Genomic DNA, 22,586 nt, shown 5'->3' with positions numbered 1-22,586 from the left:
TAAATATAATGTGTTTATTTAAATGCAGATGGACTGCCCTTCGGATCTGCAGGAGGCTTTTGCGCTGTGCACATCCCCCGTGCACATAGTGAATAAAGAAGTTGTTGAACTGAAAGTCTTTCTCGAGTCGTGTGTTATTCTACCAGGTCACAATCCAACAATCGGGGGGCGACAGCTGGATCGCAACAGAAGGCACTGAGTCTCTGTATCACTGTTGCTCCATGTCACACACCTTTGCATACACCAGACCCCTTTGCTCATGACGGGAAATCTCTGCTACAGCCTCGTCCAATAGTAACTGCAAACTACACAAGGACAATGTTGCCCTGTTTAAATTTTGCTGTGGGCCTCTGTGTCCTTCAAGTCCTCTGCATCACCGCTGATATAGGTATGTAACACAGAAACATTTTTGTTGGCTAACACGCTTGTGGCTTCATTTGAAAAAAATATACAATGTGAATGTGTTGCTGAGTTTTCTTTTTGCTCTGCTCCAGACACAAGTAGCTTCCTGATCTTCAATGAAGATCACAACAAGTGCGTAAAGGTGGAGAGTGCCACGTCTATAACAGTGGCTGCTTGTAATCCTCATGCCGAAGATCAACAGTTCCGATGGGTCTCTGAGTCTCACCTCCTCAGTTTGTCCCTCAAGCTGTGTTTGAGTACTACAGCAATAAAAGACTGGGTGAAGGTGCAGCTCATGGAATGTGATGAGAGCAATGACCTCCAGCATTGGCAGTGTAAGAACGATACCCTCTTTGGCCTAAAAGACCAGGACCTGCACTTAAACTGGGGCAACTACGATGAGAAAAGCGTCATGATCTACAAAGGTTCTGGGATCTGGAGTCGCTGGAGGATATATGGCACTCAGGGGGACCTCTGTTCAAAGGGATATCAAGGTAGGAATGATGGGTACAAAAGCCTACAAAGATAGCTAAACTTAAGTGTCCCTGAACAGTGCATGCTTTAAAGTTGTTGTTTTAGTAATTTGTAAAGTACAATAAAATCTTTCTTACTTCCATTAAAATTACAAATGCAAAATATTATTTTCTGTACAAAGTAAACCAGGTTAAAAAAAGTGCTATGGCTACAGATGAAATTACATTTACCATCTAAATATGTTAACCTCTTGAGCCCCAAGGGGTTTTCTGAGCTTCCTGCTCGAAAATGCAATGCCTCAATTAAATTGATTATTTCTCTGCAATTACAAACTCCGTCCTTACAATCTTTGTATCAAAATGAAGCCAACACTTGGGACATTTAATCAGAGGTGTAAATATTAAAGCGGATATTACTGTGTCAAAGTTACTGAGACTGGAACACAGAAAAAGGAAGTAGATTTTATTCTCGCCTAATTTTTTTCTTCTTTTGCGGCTAATTCAGTGAATTTTGGTCCGATCGTGGTCAAACTTCGTGTGTTTACGCAGTGATAGCCCTGGAAGCTAGCCAGCCTATTTATAACCAGTTACATGAAGTCTGAAGACTGTCTGGTTCTCGTTTGCGTGTTTAGCGGACTTCTGCGCATTACGTAACTGCTCGTTTAATCGCGGCTTGTTTGCGGTGTGTTTGGTGGTTGTAGAAATGGTTTATATGACATTGTAGCTGAGATTCTGAGGTTTCTGTGGGTACCACACATGTCTGGAGTTATATTTCTCAACCGGCGTTATAACCGATTAAACGTGATCTCCTCCCTTTTGCCCCCGGTACCGGGGGCGTGGGGCTTAAGAGGTTAAACGTACTGCTGTTGTTTAACTCGACATCCGCTAGTTTCCTCTTTCTGGCGCAAAGTGAGCGATAAACAAACAAGAGAGAAAAGCCGATCAGCTGATCATTGATCAGTTTCATGATTGAAGTAGCAACAGGAGAGGGAGGGGAGAGAATGAGAGAAGAAGAGGCAGCTGTGCAGCAAAGACACAGAATAACTCCAGCTTTGTGTCTTTTTCATTGCAGCTGAAGTCCGGGACAAACTGTGTTCCTTTTCACCTCAATACCAAACGCACAATATTTTCTCTGAATACGAGACGATTCCGTTTTTTACGGGACGGTTGGAAACTCTAATAACTAACCTTATAAATAAGATAAAACAAGTTCAACATCAATAATATCACAGCACCCGCCCAGCAGTATACAAACTCTGTCATGCTAGCTAGTACGCAGTACGAGTTTTTGTAACTGACTGTAAAAAGTCAGCATAACGAAAATAAACTACACCTAAACTTGGTTTATATCTGACCCAGATAGACTGCAGGTCATAACTTCTTACCTGAAGTTCAGTTCACCGCCTCGGGTCTCTGCTCCTCCTGCCTTTCCGTCATCCACCTGCCAGCGTGTTGCATCTGCTGGCCTCCACCACTTGCTAATGTTACTGAATCTGTAGAGGCTCCGCAATAGCCACCACCAAACAATTGAGTTATTTTTACAAATCACCCTTCATCTGGCCAATCCACCACCTTTGAGTGTTTATACCGTTACGGAAAAAAACGAAAAAAAACAAAAACAAAAAACCATCAGCCCATAAAAACGAAAAATCACCATCGGCCCACCGGGCAAATGCCCGGTATGCCCGATGGCCGGTCCAACTATGACATCAACCATCACATTAAGGTCAAGATAAAACTCATTTATCACACCGTATAACCATAATTTCCCCTAGGGATCAATAAAGTATTCTGATTCTGATTCTGATGATTCTGATTTGCCAGTACAAGTATGTGTTTGCACATTTTACTGTACTTCTGGTTTGGAGTAATTTGCAGTGATTCTTACTTACCATTTGCAGCTTTTGCAGCAGTATTTTAGACAACAGTGAACTTCCCAACATTCTGGAGCGTTTTGGGAAAAAAACCTTTTCAACATGGGAACATGTCCATTACAAGCACAAGTCCATTTTCTAAATTTAAATGACTGACCTTACCAGAGCCAAGAAACTGAGCACTACTCCTTCTCACCCAGCATCAGTAAATAAACTTGAGGGTAAATTGGGTGAAATCAATTGAATGAAGTTCTAAAAGCCTGAGAAAAGAACTCCAAGAAGTCTGGAGGCAAACTCTCATAATTATCAATCACGTGCTGGTGAAATGATTGCATGTCTCCATTATTTGTGTCTTCGCAGAGATATTCACACTAGGAGGAAATGCTTTTGGAGCCGCTTGTCAGTTCCCTTTTAAGTTCAACAAGAAGTGGTACGCTGAATGCACTAAAGACGGTCGTACGGATGGACAGCTGTGGTGTGCCACAGAGAGAGATTACGATAAAGTGGGAAAATGGGGAGTTTGTCCAACCAGAGGTAAGGAATGAAAAATCTCTTTAACCTGAAAGATGGTCTGATCCAGTCCACTTTACATCTATAATATGAAGACAGGAAGCCCTCCATGGTTACTTTTATCAAATCATGCACAAAAAATAGATTTTTTATGAAGAATTCAGTGCTGCAGGCTTGTTTTCTGACCCTCTCTCACCTCTTCCTCTCATGGACTGTCAACACAGCACTGTCCTCTGTTTCCTCTTTTCACAGGCGTAAGTTTTCCCTGGCACTACTCTTAAACTGAGGCAGGAAAGAAACAGCAAAATAAATGGCTCTCATCTTACCAGACTGTTTTATAAAGTCAGAGTGCAGTCCCATCTAAGGCTGTAGAGGATGTCTCTTAAATTACATACTTTATACAGTTCCTTTCTTTAAGTTTTGAAATTCTTGTTGATACTTTCTGTTCCTGTGTATCACCTATTCCCAAAGTCAAGACTGCTGTGGCCCACTTAAAAACCACAGACTCCCATGGGGCCCACCCAATCCTTAATCTTTCTTCTAATCAAAATACAAGAAAGTATTTCCTTGAAAATGTTACTCAAAAAGCATAAACAACACAGGCTGTTGGCTAAAAATTGCTAATGTTACCCAGTCATTGTTAAGGCCCTCCTGCAACACAGAACCTTATTAATAATATATTACAAACTCACCACCTCTTATTACCAGTTTTTAATTTTTATATAAATAAATACATTTATATACATATGTAATTACATACTTGTAAATTCAAACTGAATTTCTCTTATTACTGCAGCACCACCGGCAGTACCTTCACTGCCCACCAGGGACCCCCCAGCTCACACTTGGGGAATCACTGTTATATATAAACATGTCATCAAAATTGCCATGTTTTAAATTGTGATAGCACCCAGTCTTCAGTCCATATTCAAACCATTCAGGGTAATAAAAAAATGAATCCCTCACTGTGTACTGAAGTCAGGGAGCGTTCAATGAATTTAACTTCCTGATGTAAGTAATTTCCAGCTGTGTAATAATTTTTGTTTGTGCTTTGTGTCTTTACCATAATCTAGCATCCTCCAACTGGAACACTGACCCAGTCACAGGGGTTCAGTATCAATTAAACGCACAGTCAGTGTTGACTTGGTATCAGGCCAGGAAGAGCTGCCAGCAGCAGGGAGCTGACCTCCTCAGCATCGTAGAGCTGCATGAGCAGTCATACATTTCAGGTACATAATCAACCTTGTATCATCTGTGTTATATTGCTGATGATACATTAATTTCAAATGCATGTGTTGACACAGGGTTAGCAAATCATTTGGGCTCATCTCTGTGGATTGGGCTGAACAGGTTGGATTTTGACAGTGGATGGCAGTGGAGCAACGGAAACCCTTTCAGATATTTAAACTGGGCCCCAGGTAACTATGTCTTGGTATATGTCATGGAATTATGTGAGTTTTTTAAATACCTGGAGAACTTTTATATTTAGCATTACCAAACCTTTGCTTCCCACAGGTCATCCATCATCAAACCCAGGGCTAAACTGTGCAACCCTAAATGCTGCAAAGGCCTCAAAGTGGGAGAGCAGTGTGTGCAGCAAGAAACTTGGTTACATTTGTCGTAAAGGAAATGCTACCAGTCTGCCCCCACCATCGAGTAAATCTCCATTTATTATGAGTCTATATCTTTACAATACAAACTTACAAAGAGTATGTTCTTAGCCCTTTTGGTCTCTATCCACAGCCAAACAGCCCAGCTTTTGCCCCAATCACTGGGTTCACTATGCAGGAAACTGCTACTATCTGGTGAGGACTGCAGAGATGTGGAGTAATGCTTTAGCTGCATGCCGCAAAGAAGGAGGAGATCTGGCCAGCATACATAACATAGAGGAGCAGAGCTTCATTATTTCTCAGTCTGGATACAGTAAGTGTGCAAGAAGATAACAACAAATAACAATATCCTGCTAAAGTACTGAAATATCAGAAAGTAAGTACTCTATCATGACGTGGAATAGGCCTACCTATTAGTGATGTGTAGGTCGCGAACGAAACGGCTCTTAGAGCCGGGTCTTTGACGTGAACGGCGCGATCCTGCTCTTTATTGGGAGTCTTGGGTTTTTTTGTTTTTGTTTTTTTTTCTTCTTTCTCTCGCACCTTTTTTTACGCTTGACTCTGCACGTGACCCTTGTGCTTGCGCTGAGCAGAGGGGGGAGGGGCGGTAGTTGCACTCGCAGTAGCAGAGGAACAGCGGAGGGAAAGACAGAGAAAGAGAGCCAGGGACAACAACGTCACATTAGAAAGGTATAGTTATCATCCACAGCTATTTTCAGTTGCGTATGATAAAGGATTCGGTAAGTTTATTCATGCAGGCCCATATGACAGAGAATGTGCATCTTCTTTTTGTTTTGCATCTTTTAATTTATATTTAATTGTGTTGTGGTTTGCAGTGTTTTGTGTTGTTTCACTTTAAATTTGTTTAAAAGGAAAAAGCTGAAAATTTAAATAGTTGAAAGCTGAAATGTAAATAGTTGGTTTTTGTATTAGCCTATATAATTTATTTATTACATTTTATTTGGAGTGAATAAATAAAAGTATATTTATGGTGGCCCCGAGAGACAAAGCACGTACAAACTCCAAAACACGTGAAACCTCGAAAACACATACAAATTCCAAAACACAACCGAAGTGCTTCAGGATGCTAGGGGCAGTGTTGAGCTTTTGTTACCTAGTGGCTACACAAGCCCGGAAGTACCAACGACCGGATATGGTGTGTAGTAGGTAAATGAACAGGTAAATGAACTTTTTTTTAAATTATTATTTGAATATATATGAGTGTTTGTGTATAAATACACTAACAATACACATATGCTTTCAATTCTGTAATTTAAGTGATCTAGGTAGCTCTGTTTTGGAAGTTCAGTTAACGCTAGCAATGTGTTTTGGAGTTTGTACATGCTTGGAGTTTGTACATGCTTTGTCTCTAGGGGCCACCGTATATATTTATATATAAACATATATAAATAAAACCACGGTTTTTTTACATTAGTAATTCCTTTTGTGCATAATTTTATATTGTTGTTGATAATAAATTAATTAAAGCAACAAAACAACCTGAAGACCTGGTTGGGAGCGGAAAGAGCCGACTCTTTTTAGTCCCATATGGACAAGATATATATAAATCTTATAAAGTTTGCATCTGTCTTGTGTGAAACATGTATGAAAAGCATACAAGAGTGAAAACAGATACAAGATCCGTTGAAAAATTATATAAATGAAATTTGTATGTTTTGGATACTTACTAAAACAATATATGAAAGTAATGAGAAAGTGGCCACTTTCATGAGTAAATCATATAAGCCTTATATGATTCACTATATGAAGTAGGCCACATCTTATGCAAGTCTTTTATAAGTTATTACTATTTCTTTTCCATAGGGGGTGATCCAAGCCGAAAGAGCCAGTTTTCTAAAAAGAGCCGGAATTCCCATCACTGCTACCTATTACCTACCTTCCTATAAATTAAAAGAAATAATTTTGCATTTTGAGAAAATATGAAACTAGCCTTGAGCTAATTTGCTTAGCATAGCATTAGCTAGGTTGTACCGTATGAGCTTTGTAACAAACTATACCTGGCAGCACCTGCAAACCAGACTAAAAAAATAAATTTGTGATGTTCATTAAACAATGCTATTATAAAAACAGCCTGAAAGAGTAAGAAGACATATATGACCACTTTCCATCTCTCTATATTTCAAACCTCAGTGCCGACAGATGTGCTCTGGATTGGCTTGAATGACCAAAAGAACCAGATGCTCTTTGAATGGTCCGATCACTCATATGTCACCTTCACCCAGTGGCAGAGTGATGAGCCCTCTCATCTCACCAGCTTCCAAGAGGACTGTGTCCTGATTCAAGGAAAGGTAGCACAAATTCTTGTAAAACGACAATCAATATTGTTATAAAGCTACTACTCTAAGACCCCTCTGTATTTCTTATACAGGATGGTAAGTGGGCAGATCACATGTGTGAGAAGTTGCATGGATATATTTGCAAGAAGAGGGCCTCGGCTAAACCAATTGGAGGCAGTCTAGCGGAAGTCAACGAGGGATGCAAGCTTGTGAGTTATGTCCTCTCCCTTAAATACAGGTGTAATTAACAGAAAAGCCTTTATTCATCATTTTTTCTCCTGTTTTTAGGGATCAATCCGGTTTGGTTCATACTGTTATAACATCGGAGCTGAGAAAAAAACCTTTGAAGAGGCAAAGCAGGCATGCTCAGGGGCTGGTGCGAACCTGGTCGATGTGTCTGATAGGTATATTTCATGTTTAAATGTTTTTGTAATAGTTCAAATACCAAATACCAGTTTTTAAAATATTACAGAGAATGACACTGAAAAACTTCTGTTTTTAACACTTTTTTGTTACATCAATTTCAATTATTTTGCTTTGTAGTATTATGAACTATTTTGCAGTACACATTTTTGGAGTATGCGTAGTATTGTCTGCTCCTTACTTTTAAAAATTAAGATCTTTTTGCATTAACCAGATAACAAATAAATTCAGGCTGTAATGTAACATACAATATTTTTTCTGGTTCATGTTAGTGCTACATTTTTATGCCCCAAAAATAATCACATTTTGCTTACTATTGAGATCACAAATATTTGCCACAACTACTTATTGATTTTTAATAAAAATAAAAGCAGTTTTTATTGCACTTCCATGTAAACATAAGTCTGCTTTCACATCCATGTTGCATGACTGCTAATGAGCAAATCTTTGCATCACAATAAAATTCTGATAAACTCTATCTAAAGACCAAAAGAAAAGACTGTACCAGAACTGTGCCATCAATTGTACCTGAATGACTTGACAGAAAATAACTCTGAGTGGGAAAGATATATTTTTTGTCTGAGAAGCTGACCCTTTTCCTGAAACCTTCATTACTCACTGTGTTTTTTTGAAAAATTGGTTAGTTATTTCATTTTTCTGGTGAGCTGGTGAGATACATTGACACAGTGTACTGTCCACTTTTGTATAATGTTTGAGTTCACTTCCAGTTAGCAACCAGTGCGTTGTTTTGCTTGGCCTCCATTCATTCATAATACTGCAATTTGTGGCACGTGTTCAAGTGACTGAATTATGCAAGAAACGTCTCCTGGATGCACTGGCACACATCTTTACTGATGTATCCTGGGGTCATCAGGTGTTTCAGGTCTCGCAACATCATACACCTTCGCCCGGGCGACCCAGCCGGGGGCGATCAGGCCCCGACTTACGTAGCAATAGCTACCCACGGATCCACCCTCTTAATCCACAGCCACCTTGTGGCTTTCTCTGCCACTTCACTCACAGCCTGGATGGTGGAAGTCTGCCTGCATGATGTTTGCCCAGGTGACCTTGCACTGCAAGGTGCTCTCTCACCTTGTCCATGCTCCCTGCCACCTGAGTCCTACAGCCCTGCTTACTCGCTCCTCCTCCTCACCTGCTTGGACCTCCCCTGGAGTAGCTGGTGTCTCTCCTTTCCCTGTGCCCTGCTGGGCCTTTGGGAAGTGCCCCAAGCCTGTTCCCTCTTTTGCTAAAACCCCCAACAGTATCTGTGTGACTCTGCCACCTCAACTGCCTTCTCGGCCTTCTACTTTCTTCCTGTCGTTACCTCGATACCTGCTGATCCCACCTTGCAGTCTTTGGCATCTCTATACTGTAGGGCTTCTCTTCTGCGTGCCACCTTGAACTCTTCTGTGAGACCACCAGTGTTGGGCAAGTTTCTTTGAAAAAGTAATTCAATTATAGTTACTAGTTACTTCTTCAAAAAAGTAACTGAGTTAGTAACTGAGTTACAGTATTCTAAAAGTAATTAATTACTTGAAAAGTAACTATTGCGTTACTTTAAAAAAAACGTTTAACCCTCTGGGGTCCAGGGTATAATTGGCCATTTTTTACTACTTTTGATTTTCCCTCCACATTTTAGCTGTAAAAACTATTTACTTTGCCTTGTTTGGTATCATTCTTTTTAGCACAACCTCACGTGTCTGAATTTACAGTTATGTTTTCATTTTGACATACTGTATTAACACAATTGATCTAAAATCAGACAAAAAACATAAAATCAGAGTAGAAAAAGTTATTTTTTTACTGTAACAACCATAAACATCTTTAATGAATCATATTTCACAACTTCAAATGCAAATATTAATTGTCAATTTTAAGATCATATGCACAAGTTTTGCAAACAACAAAGTTATTTGCATCCATTTACCTTTTACCCTTTTTTAACCTCTTAAGCCCCAACGCCCCCTGATACGGGGGCAAACAGCAGGAGATCAGGTAGGCTTGGGGCTTAAGAGGTTAAAATAACCATTTCAAACTATTTACAGAACAATCAGCTGTTCTGCATTCAATAAGATGCCACACAAATTATTTGTGCCCCTCCAAAAAAATAATTTCTGTCCACTATAAAGGAGAACATCACAGCCTGATACCTGCAGGTCTGACAGCAGCAGGTGTATCACTCCTTTTTCTACCTGGAGACAGCAGTCGCCTCATTGTTCTGACGCACAACACAAAACTATCCACAACACTACACACTAACTACACAAGACAACACATAAACAACACACTCCAAACACGCTAAACGTCACAAATCTCTCACATCTCAAAACTCGCGCTCTCTCTTTTTCTGCTCTCTCTCTCTCTCTCTTTCTCTCTCCCTCTCTGTCACTCCTAAAACTTCCCCTGTTTTGTTTTGTTTTTTTGCTCATAAGCAGAGAGTGCTTGCTAGAGCTAACATGGCGAAACTATTGAGGAAAAAACGTCGCTTATATATTGTTTATCATGACTCTGGTTTTACGTGGCCTATCGACACAATTTAAAAACTGGTATATATCACCGTGTTGCTTCGTCTTTAAGTGGTCATGTGATTAACTTACCACGACTACTTTATTCTTCCTCAGTCAAACAGCAGCACTCATGCGATTGTTTTGCCCCCTGAGCTCCAGGTGTTGTGCTAGACAGTGATCGTGATGGCCCTCTGCGGGAGCGCGCAGCTGTTTAAAGCTGTAGCGTCCAGATTACTTATGTAGTCAGCTACTTCCGTGCAACTGATATAAGATGCGGTAAGCTGAACACATCCGTCTGTTTGTTGAAAAATAGTAACGGACCGCGTTTACTTGTTACTAACTGTAACGCCGTTGTAATGATAGGAATAGTAATTAGTTAGATTACTCGTTACTGACAAAAGTAACGCCGTTAGTAACGCCGTTACTTGTAACGCCGTTATTCCCATCACTGGAGACCACTGAAGGGTAACTGCAAGATGTTGCCTGCCCCATACAACGCGGCACTGGTGAGGTTGTGGGGAAGACCCAGCCACTTACAAAGAAAGCCACTGATCTTCCTTTCAAGGGATTCCCCAGTAGTTATTGGAACTGTATAGACAAGTACAGTCCACAGGATTCGGGGCAGGATGGAATGCTGGTAGTTCCAGGCTTTAAATCGTCCAGGAAGGCCAGACTTATCCACCTTAGTGAGCCAGGCTCCCAGGTCCTCATTTGCCTTCTGGATGGCAGCAGTCTTTCAGGCTGGAGTAAATGAGTTGCCCCAAGCTCTTGACTGGTTGTTCCATTATGGATGGGATTATGGTTCCTGAGATTGAGAACTTGTCCGTCACCTTCCCCTTCTTTAGTACCATAGATCTTGACTTAGAAGGTTTCAAACTCATCCTTGCCCATGAGATGAGTCTCTCAAGTCCTTGTAAGATCCACCTGCACCCCGGGACTGATGACATCGTGATGGTGAGGTCATCCATATAGGCTCTAATAGGGGGCCCTTTACACTCCACCTCAGCAGCCTTTACCACCATATTCATTGCAAGGGCAAACAGCATAACTGAGATGGTACAGCCTATTATTATTCCTTTCCCGAGGCGATGCCAGTCTGAACTGGCCCAGAAGTGACCCTGAGCCTGAAATTGTCATAATAGTCTAAGATCAGGTCCGTGATCCTTCTGGGAACATGGTGGAGGTGTAGAGCACGCTCAACCAGTTTGTGCGGGATAGACCTGTAGGTAGGCATTGGTCAGGTCCACCACAAGACATCTAGGTCGCCTCTGTTCTCGTGGGCTTCTCTTATAAGGTGTGTAACTACGCCAGTGAGGCAGCCTGGAACTCCTGGGTTCCCCATCTTCTGAACTGATGGAGAAACTCGGTCAGTCTCCGGGAGACAATGCTAAAAAACACCTTCCCCTCCACGATCAATAGCGAGATGCTCTGAAACTGGTTGGTGTTTTTCGAGTCCTCCTCTTTGGTAATCCAGACTCGCTCTGCATACCTCCACTGGTCAGCAACTCTCCCTCTCCACCATATCACCTTTGAGGTCTTCCACAGGTGACAAAGTAGCTCTGGCCAGGATGAAAAAGAAAGCACTGGACAAGGGTAGCTTTATTTGATCTCTGATCACTTGATCACAGTAGCCTACTTTTTACATAACAATCCTTTAATATTAGAGCCTTTATCAGACTAGTATGGACAGTACTGAACCATGACAGAAAAAATTTGTATGTCTATTTTGAACTTCACAACTATTACACACTTAATTTTAATGTAGAAATGTCACACATATGCCAAACTTTCTGTTTGTGTATGTTTTCACGCAGATATGAGAATGCATTTCTAGTCAGTTTGGTGGGCTTGAGACCAGAGAAGTACTTCTGGACAGGCTTATCCAACACAGAAGACAGAAACACTTTCAAATGGACGACTGAAAGAGCGGTCACATTCACTCATTTCAATGTGGGAATGCCAGGTACACCTTAGTTAGACTCTTTAACCTATCACATTCAGTTTTGGCATCACCGTCCTGCTGGAGTGTGTTTAAACATGTCTAGCTGATGATTTGAGGAGAAGTTGTCAAATTTGAAAGAAGTCATCCTTCTTCATTATTCCATCCACTTTTTGTAATGTAGCAGTACCACTCTCAGCAAAACAGTCCCAGAAAATTATGCTACCACCGCCGTGCTTGGCAGTTGATGCAGTGTTCTTAACTTACTCCTCACATTTACTTCTTTTATTTCATCTGAGTGGTGGACAGTTTCAAATTTCAGTTGAGCTCGAAGGTGCTGATTTTTCATCATCATCATCATCACCTTTATTTATAAAGCACTTTAAAACAACCACAGGTGACACAAAGTGCTGTACATTGGGACTATAAAATAAAATTACATGAGATATAAATAAAAACCAAGTAAAAGAAAGTAAAATAATTAATTAAATAACTAACTCAATTAAAAGAGAAACTAAGTCTCACTGAGGTTAAAAGCCAAAGAATAAATGTGGGTTTTAAGACGTGATTTAAAAGTGGACAGTGAAGGGGCCTCTCTAATGTGCAAAGGCAAATTATTCTATAATTTAGGAGCCATGATAGAAAAGGCCCTGTCCCCTCTGAGCTTCCTCTTGGATCTCGGTACCTCCAGGAGCAGCTGGTCAGCTGACCTGAGAGACCGACAGGGTGTGTGGTGATGAAGAAGCTCGGAGAGGTAAGGTGGGCCAAGACTGTGAAGGCATTTAAAAACAAACATGAGAATTTTAAAATAAACTCTAAAAGACACAGGAAGCCAATGCAGAGAGGCTAGCACAGGGGTTATATGCTCTCTTTTACGAGTTCCTGTTAGGAGTCGTGCAGCCGCATTTTGAACCAGCTGCAGACGTTTGAGCAACGACTGACTGAACCCCGCATAAAGTGAGTTACAGTAGTCCAGGCGGGGAGAAATAAAAGCATGGGTCACTGTTTTAAGGTGCTGCCTTGAAAGAAAAGATTTTACTCTTGCCAGTCACCTTAAATGATAAAAACTGGACTTCACCACTGCTCTGACTTGGTTGTCCAATTTAAAATCACTGGTTTTTGAAACTGGTTTCACTATGGACAGTCAAGCTGGGATTACAGCAGTTTCCAGTTCATGTCAAGCTTCAGCCTTGGTTGTTCCTAGCTTGTTCCTGAACTAACTAAATTTCCTCTCATCTGAGGGAGAAAGTTAGGGTCTCCTTCCAGATCTTGGCAATGTGGTGACACAGCTGAAAAACTAGTACTTAAACTGAATCATTTAAACTGATAATCTTGGAATCTGCAGTTGTTTAGAGACAGACCTTCCCAATCTACAGTTCTCCTTCTTCAGTTCACTTGGTCTTTGCCATTGTTCTGAGTATGCTGTCATGATCATCATTGTCATGTCAATCATGATCAGTAATGAGAAGTTAATAGGCTCTTCTTATACTCAACACAGTTTCTTTCATTTATTTGATTGAATCTAATCCTTATGCCTTTTACCTTACTCTAATAAAAGACAGAAAACAAGGATGTGTTGCTATGACAACTGGAGTTTTTGCTGGACTATGGGATGTTGTCAGCTGCGGTAACAAGGAGAAGTATATTTGCAAGAAACGTGCTGAGGGTGTGCAGACGACAACAGCTCCACCCACCACTCTGGCTGCGACCTGTGCGTCTCAGTGGACCCCAGTCGGCAAAGGGAACAAATGTTTAAAAGTAGGAGCACAAACTTAAGAACAATAACAAATTTGCATCATTTCAGTAATAAAACACTGGCTTACTTTGCTTTTTTTCTCCTTAATAAAGGTGTACAGGAAGAATCAAGAGGAAAAGAAGACTTGGTCTGAAGCACGGGACTTCTGCAGGGCCATTGGCGGGGACCTCATAAGCTTACACAGTCATCAGGAATGGAGACAGCTCAAGTATGTTTACTTGCACTAGCTAACAGCTTGCATATCTCAGAATTCATACTGGGTAAATCAACATGTCAGATAATCAGTGCTTGTGTTTTTTACTTTCATACAGTGTCTACTACAGTGAAAAATTTTGGATAGGCCTCAGCTTACAGGGAACCAATGGAGGTTTTGTCTGGAGTGATGGCTCACCGGTACATAGCAATTCAGAACAATCAGGAAAAGCTTTAATTATTACTGCTCTCATTTCCTGTCTAATTATGTATCTTTCTAAAAACTTTGACCTAGTTTGACTTTGAGAACTGGGACTATGGAGAATCAAATAACCACAATGACAACGAGCACTGTACAGAGATGGATTCTAACATAGGAATGAGGTGGAATGATCGACACTGTGATGCCTACAATAGCTGGATTTGCCAGTTAAGCAAAGGTAAGACAGGCTGATCTTATCTTGGAATTTCAGCTCACATATTTCCAAACTTTTGGCGTTAAATTAAAGTTTGGTAAAATATATGATTCTCATTCATATACTGCCAGGTGTGACTCCCAACCCCGAGCCTGTGATATCTGTACAAGGTAGGTTTAATTATTATTCCAGAGAACACTCTAGTTGTTTCAACAGATCTTTTTATTTCACTGAGAAATACAGTGTAGGTCAGTTGATTCACCACTTCTGTCTAGACTCAACAATGCCATCTGCTATTTCATTGACTGGTCTGAAATTTATGAATGAATTTATACCTCATAAATTCCTTCATGGTTCTTTGAGGCTAAACCATAAGGATTCTCCAACATCTCTGGCTTTTCTCTTTTCATAAGTCATCTTATATTTTCCAATCAGAATCTACTGTTCATGTAAACGTAAATGTGCCAACATGCTAAAGATTAGTTTGTCATTGCAAGAATGCTGATTTAAGCATGTTGGTTTTACATACTACAGAATCACAAAGCTGCCTGCATGACTGAGCTTCCAATGAGTGTTTTTGTTCTCTTTGCAGAATACAACACCACAGATGATGGATGGCTTCTATACAACGACAGCCAGTATTACCTGAACATGAACAAACAGAGTATGGAAGCAGCCAGAGCCTACTGCAAAAAAAACTTTGGTGAACTTGTGGTCATCACAGGAGAGAGCGAGAGAAAGTTCCTTAGGAAACAGGCAAGAAATATAGAATTTATTTCCAAATGTGAGAAGTCAAATCAGCACCTTTGTGCATTTTCTTTTAAAATTCCAAAATCCACTGAGTCTCTTTTTCCTTTTCCTCCTGATATAAAGTCTCATTTTTATGTTTCAACAGATTTCTAGAGGAACAGAAGGACAGTACTACATTGGCCTGATAGTGAATTTAGATAAATCATTTAGGTAAATCAAAATGCATTATTTACAAAAAAAACACTACCTGTTTACAAACAACCTTTATCAAATGTTTAGGATTTCTTGATCACTTGTTAATTCTGTACTTTTCATTTTAAGCTGGCTTGATGGCACCCCTGTAACTTACACTGCATGGGAACGCAATGAGCCCAACTTTGCCAACAATGATGAAAACTGTGTGACTATGTACAACGGCATGGGTGAGTCTAATACAGAGAAAATCCATATTGTAATTTATGGTAAATGGTAGCTAAAAAATTAACCCCTAAATCCCTTGAAATGATTTGAAATTTAATTCAATTCATCATTTTCTGTAAATTCTTCGCATTTAGGGTACTGGAATTATATTAACTGTGGTATTGAGCTTCCTTCGATATGTAAGAGAAGCAACAGTTTTATCAATACAACAATGGCCCCGACCACAGCTCCCAAAGGAGGATGTGCTCCAGAGTGGCTAGCTTTCCAAGGAAAGGTAAATATATATGCACTGTTAAAAAAAACATCGTAAAACAACGGTAATCTTCCGGCAGCTGGGGCGCCAAAATACGACCGTATAATTACAGAAAATAACTCCCGCATGAAAATACGGTTATTTCCAATAATGAAAATACAATTAGTTGCGCTAATTTGACATGGGATCTCGCCTTTTTCAAGTGCCGCTAAACATTAAATTAGGAACATGTTAATGTCATTAAACAGTGAAATCATCTATAAATAGGAAAAGAAAACATCTCAAAAAAACAGTAATATCCCGGCAGCTGGGGCGCCAAAATACGACCGTAAAATAACAGAAAATAACTATCCCGTAAAAATACGGTCATTTTCAGTAGTGAAAATAGAGTTTGTTGCGCTAATGTTACATGGGATTCTGCCTTTTCCAAGTGCTTTTAGACATGAAATTAGGAACATTGTAACGTGATCAAACAATGAAATTACCTATAAACAAGGTCAATGAATGTGGCAATATGAATCGTAATATGTAAATGTCCAGAAATATACCGTTAACAGTTGGTTTAACTAATAATGGATTGCATGGCCTGGGACAGACTGACAGAGGCGAGGGTGCCGTATCGCTCCATCTGCCCCTCTGGCCATCGCCAGTAGGTGAAGAGTCTTGACCACGGACACAACGATGGAGAGTGTCCGAGCTGGGGCTCAAACCGGCAACCTTCTGATCACAAGGCGAACGGCCAACTCCTGAGCCACGATCGCTCTAACTAGCAATGATAATAATACTTATGCGATGTAACACAAGCTTATAGGGATCATGTTATATACTTAACCATAGCATTACATCTGAATTCAACAGTTCAATCTTTCAAATAACGGACAGATATTTGTGGAATCATGATACATTTGTGAATGTACTTTTAAAAATCTAAATATGCATATGTACAGACAGATACATTTAGTAATCACGACAATTATGTTTCATTACATTACAGTGATTTAACGTTAATTTACATTTGAAATGTGAAGTCAAAGTCTATTTACGGAACTTTAATGATATTCTAGAAGAACAGAACAGAACTGTAAAATGCACGATTTTTCCCTACGTTCGCAGCCATATCCGCGCCCTTGTTGTTGTTACTTCACATTCATTGGCCGATGCTTAGCGTCATGTTATTATGTGTCCCAACATCCAATGGCATATCACATTGTTTTCATGGCCACACCCTCAGCCCAGGTGCAGAAGCCTATTTCTGTTCAGGAATGTTGTGAATACTTTGAGAGTTATATTAATTGCAATTCCTACTTCTACATTTTCTTTTGAAATAATATAATTAGCACATCGTGGCATGCAAAGGAATCTTAGCTAAACAGCTCAAACAGAGAGATTGAGCTTGTTATTCAACCCCAAGCTGGTAGGGGGAGCTCTTTATTTAAACACTTTTCTGGTGTTTCCATGTGCCTCAATGTTCAACAACAGCAGAACAGAAGTCACTCATGGTATATGAGTGACATCCCGCTACAAGACAACAACTGTCAGTGACTCTGCACCACGGCGTAAACACAACATTCAAGATAACAGTTAAAAGTAACTAACCATAAACAATAAAACAAGAACATCTAAACAGCAGCACATGTCCCAAGGCATGATGGGAGAGAACTAGCTGTTTCTGTATGTATTTTTACGGTCTTAATATGCATATGTACGAAAAAATATATTTAAAAACAAGTAAATTGTGTTTTACTATATTTACAGTGATGTTATGTTATTTTACCTTTGACATGTAAGATCACAGTCTGCTTATGTAAATTGAATGATATCCTAGGAAGACAGTACACAACTGTAACATACACAGTAAAATACTTTGACATTACTATTTTTTGGAACAGTGTGTACTACACAGATTATTCCAGGTAAATGTCTTTAATTAAACAAATAAATAAATAAAAAGTGTAGAAAGATATCCTGGCCAAGTTGATTTCTGCCCATTTGTTATTTCAGTATAAAAGCCCTGATTACATTTTATTTACACAGTGCTACAAATTTGTTGTGGGGATTAACAAAAACTGGCACGATGCCAGGACACACTGCATAAACCAGGGAGGAAATCTGCTTTCTATAACCAGTGAGAAAGAGCAAGGTGAGTGACAGGAGTGTTGCAAAGTGCCGTTCATGTTTAAACATATCGGTTGATTTTCATGTGTCACTAAATTACATTGCATCCATCCATCCATCCTCATCCGCTTTATCCGAAGTCGGGTCGCGGGGGCAGCAGCCTAAGCAGAGAAGCCCAGACCTCCCTCTCCCCAGCCACCTCCTCCAGCTCATCCGGGGGAACACCAAGGCGTTCCCAGGCCAGCCGAGAGATATAATCTCTCCAGCGCGTCCTGGGTCTGCCCCGGGGCTCCCGGTGGGACATGCCCGGAACACCTCACCCAGGAGGCGCCCAGGGGGCATCCTTGTCAGATGCCCGAACCACCTCAACTGGCTCCTTTCGATGTGGAGGAGCAGCGGCTCTACTCTGAGCCCCTCCCGGATGGCCGAACTTCTCACCCTATCTCTAAGGGAGAGGCCAGCCACCCTTCGGAGGAAGCTCATTTCTGCCGCTTGTATCCGCGATCTCGTTCTTTCGGTCACTACCCACAGCTCGTGGCCATAGGTGAGGGTCGGGACGTAGATCGACCGGTAAATTGAGAGCTTCGCTTTTACACTCAGCTCCCTCTTCACCACGACGGACCGGCGCAGCGTCCGCATCACTGCAGCCGCAGCACCAATCCGTCTGTCGATCTCCGGCTCCCTTCTCCCATCACTCGCGAACAAGACCCCGAGATACTTGAACTCCTCCACTTGGGGCAGGAACTCATCCCCGACCCGGAGTGGGCACTCCACCCTTTTCCGGCTGAGAACCATAATTGCAATTATTGATTATTCCTTTCTAGCTTTCCTAACAACACAGATGCTGAACTACAAGGAAGATTTTTGGATTGGTATGAATGATGTCAACTGGGACATGCGCTTTGTGTGGACAGATGGGAAAAGCATTTCATACACCAACTGGGCCTTAGGAGAGCCATCATCAGCACCTCCAGGAAGATATTTTCATGAGGTTATTCACTGATTTTTTCTGAGAATTTTTTCTGTCCCTCACATGCTTTAATTTAGTAAACAGATTGGATTAGACTGAGTGCTGCCTGTCCAGACAGCTAATATTAAATAAACAGTTTACTTTAACAGTATGTTACATGTATGTACCCCAGATGGTCCCAGTCACCTTAGCACAGGATTAGGAAGAAGTCTAATATTCAAAAGATCACTTTTAATCACTGAAATGGTAGTATTTCTTTGTTATCCCATGCTTCCAAGTCAAGGTTTAATCTAAAGAACATATAAAATATTTAAAAACTTTGTTTCATAATCAGTAATATAGAAAGAAAAAAACAACAGCAGCTATGTTTCCACTTATCGAGTTCAGGAGCCTATCCCAGCAGTCACAGGGCCAGAGGCAGGGCACACAGTGGCCTTTGCTGGGTGAACAGACACAGAGAGGTGGACATCCATGCTCACAGCCAATTAAGAGTCATCAGTTAACCTAACCTGCCTGTAGAGTGTGCAGGCAGACACAGCACCACTTGTAACTACTTTTAGTTAAATGAGTAAATCTGTAAACTTTTTTACTCCACCAGCCATTCTGCCTCCATCACACAGTGATTACACACATTATGTGTGCATGCCCCAGTGGTAATATTTATGTAAGACAATAAGGCAAATATTTACTTACTCAAACGGTGTAAAAAGAAATGTCAGCATACTGTCATCATCATACAACCAATGGAAACAAACCTTTTTTTTCTGCTTGACAGTCCTATGACTGTGTGATCATGATGGGCACCAGTGCCAGAAAAACTGGATACTGGAAGGTGGATGACTGTCAGTCAGAATATGGCTTCATCTGTAAAAGAAAATTTGGTGAGTAACAAACTAATGAGGCCACACTATCAGTAAAGCCTGCTGTTAAATTTAAAGGCGCTCTCTATTATCCTTATTTTCTCTTATAGATACTGTTTATACAAATGTATTATGCAACTCATCTCTATGAGTCACAAGATCAAGCTTCAGACAACTTTTTTAACTCTTGGATCTGTGTGATGTCAGTGACTAACCCTAATATGGTCATGTTGCCTATGGCCACAATAGCCCTATGCCAAGCAGTTCAAACCTGTTGCTTGTAACAGTCAGCCAATCAGAACAATCGGTTTAAATAGCTTAACAATGCCCAGCATAAACAAAAATGATTTAGAAATTAAAATTATTTAAAAGTGTGAATGGTCATGAATTGTTGAATGATGGTAGTTGAGAGGACGCTGAGCCATGAAGTTGAAACAGGCATTACAACAGAAATGTGTCCATTACACTGCAGAGCAGTACAGCGGCATGAAAAACAAAAGAAAAACACACGGAGAATGACCAGGAGCCAAACAGGAAGCACAACCAGAAGCAAAACAGGTGATCTGACAAAAAAAGACGGGGTCAAAACAGGACTCTGTATACACAGGGGGCTACTGAGGATGGAAAAACAGGTGGAAGAAGGTCAATGCACAGGAGCAAGTAATCAAACAGAAGTGAAAACAATGAGAGAAACAGGAGGGATGTAAAAGCAAAGTGGAAAATAGTTACATTTTGTGTAGTCAAACTTGAGTTGCAGAGCCCTTACGTAGACATTTCTTGTGACTATGATTACCAGCTAATGTGTGTCATTTACTCAGATTCACAAATTGCTGTCAAACCCACCACTGTGTCACCAAAGAACTTTTACAAGCTCGGCAATGACTCCTACAAAGTGGTGACCCAGAAAATGCGCTGGGATGAGGCCAGGAGGCAGTGCCAAGCAGATGATGCAGAGCTGGCTAGCATCCTGAGCCCCGTAGCACACGCATACACCACCTTGCAGATTCTCAAGCTCAACGAGCCTTTGTGGATTGGCCTCAACAGCAATGTGGTAGGGGTCTACCTGTTACAGCTTATTGCTGGTTCAAGCAGGATTTCAAGTTGAGATTGTGACCTTGTTTCTAGCTCTGTGTCAGTTTTCATCAATTTCATTTTTTCACAGACTGGTTTTCACTTCAAGTGGGTGGATAACTGGGCTCTGTATTACACCAAATGGGGCAAAAATGAACCTAAAAATAACTACGCCTGTGTGTATGTAGATGTGGACAAAACATGGAAGACTGCACCATGTACCAATACCTATTATTCCCTTTGCAAAAGGTCACCAGGTGAGACATTCTCTATTTTAGACTTTATACACACTCACTATGCAAAGTTAGCAGGCAGCTCATAAGACTGGCAAAAAACCTGCTCCTTCTTTTTCAGTTGTAGCTCCCACTGCTCCCCCGCAGCTTCCTGGAGACTGTCCACAATCAACAAGCAGGAGAACATGGATACCTTTCAGAGGCCATTGTTATTCCTTCTTCAGCTCAGTGACCAACGACTGGGCCCATGCCTCAATTGAATGTATAAAAATGGGTAAGTTACAAATAATTCAACGTAAACAGAGACTTATGTCTATGTTTATGACCTTTAACATTTAACTGTTGTACCATGTTTATCAGGTGCTTCTCTAGTGAGTATTCAGGACCCTATTGAGAGTAAATTCATAGAAGAGAATGTGGAGATTCTCCAGGACAGTGCCAAAACTTTTTGGATTGGCATGTATAAAACCCATGAAGGTGAGGTTAAATTCAATCTAACACATACATGTATATACACACCGACACACTGGATATGCATTGGATATGTGTTGATAAATTAACATGTGTCTCTGCTTCAGATAAGTGGATGTGGATCGATAACAGCCCTGTGGACTATACCAACTGGAAATCAGGAATGGCACAGTCAGAGTCGTGTGTGTACATCAGTTCTGACACTGGTCTGTGGAGTACGACACACTGCAGAAAGTCATTTTCTTACATCTGCAAAACACCAAAAGGTAACTTAAATAACCCTTCTTAAAAAAAAATTCAATTTAGCCTTGTATGTATTTATTTACTAATTTATCATTTTTAGTTATTAAACCTACAGAAAAGCCGCCATTTGTTGTTTAAATTTTTCAAATCTGAGTAATTTCATTGCTCCAACTTTATATTTTTGCCTCCTTAGCCCACGTCGTCCAGGAAACTACACACGGGTCCGCTGGCATCATTCTTGCTATAGTATTAATTGGAATTGCCATACTTGGACCTGGTACCTTCGTCCTGTTCCGTTAAAGGATACCTAGGATACCTGCCCTCACCCTGGGAGAATCCACCTTTGACAACAAGTTATACTTCAACAATCCAAACCGAGCAGCGGTGGACACCAAAGGGCTGGTCGCGAACATAGAACAGAATGAGCAAGCATAGAAAGGCAGGAGAGGATTGGCAATCAACCCCATGAAAATTAGATTTCTGTTTTTATTTTATGCTTATATTTTGGATCATTTTTCTGGAAACTGGAACTGTTTGGTAGTTTTTACGATTTGTATCAAAGATAGTGATTACAAATTATTGAGTTTTTATTTTTCATGATAATGTAATATGTGAAATGTGTACAGGTGTTTTTGTGTTTTGTTTTACTTTTACAATTAACATAAAGAGTGATGAGAATCACAAAAAGTGAATGTGATTTTTAGTGCAATTTGACAAAGTTGGAATGCTCTCTGCATCCATTTTATGGCATTTAAATTAGCCCGATTAAAAAAAAATATGAAAACATATAAAAATGGTTTT

At 40.5% G+C, this 22,586-nt stretch overlaps 1 pseudogene; it reads left to right on the top strand.

Moving 5' to 3' along the window:
• Positions 1-129: 129 nt before the first annotated feature.
• Positions 130-22,544, top strand: LOC116323401 (annotated as a pseudogene).
• Positions 22,545-22,586: the final 42 nt, after the last annotated feature.

The sequence above is a fragment of the Oreochromis aureus genome, linkage group 9, assembly GCF_013358895.1.
Source record: "Oreochromis aureus strain Israel breed Guangdong linkage group 9, ZZ_aureus, whole genome shotgun sequence".
Classification (NCBI taxonomy): domain Eukaryota; kingdom Metazoa; phylum Chordata; class Actinopteri; order Cichliformes; family Cichlidae; genus Oreochromis; species Oreochromis aureus.
The sequence above is the reverse complement of the archived record's forward strand: the minus strand, read 5'-3'. Positions and strand labels throughout refer to the sequence as shown.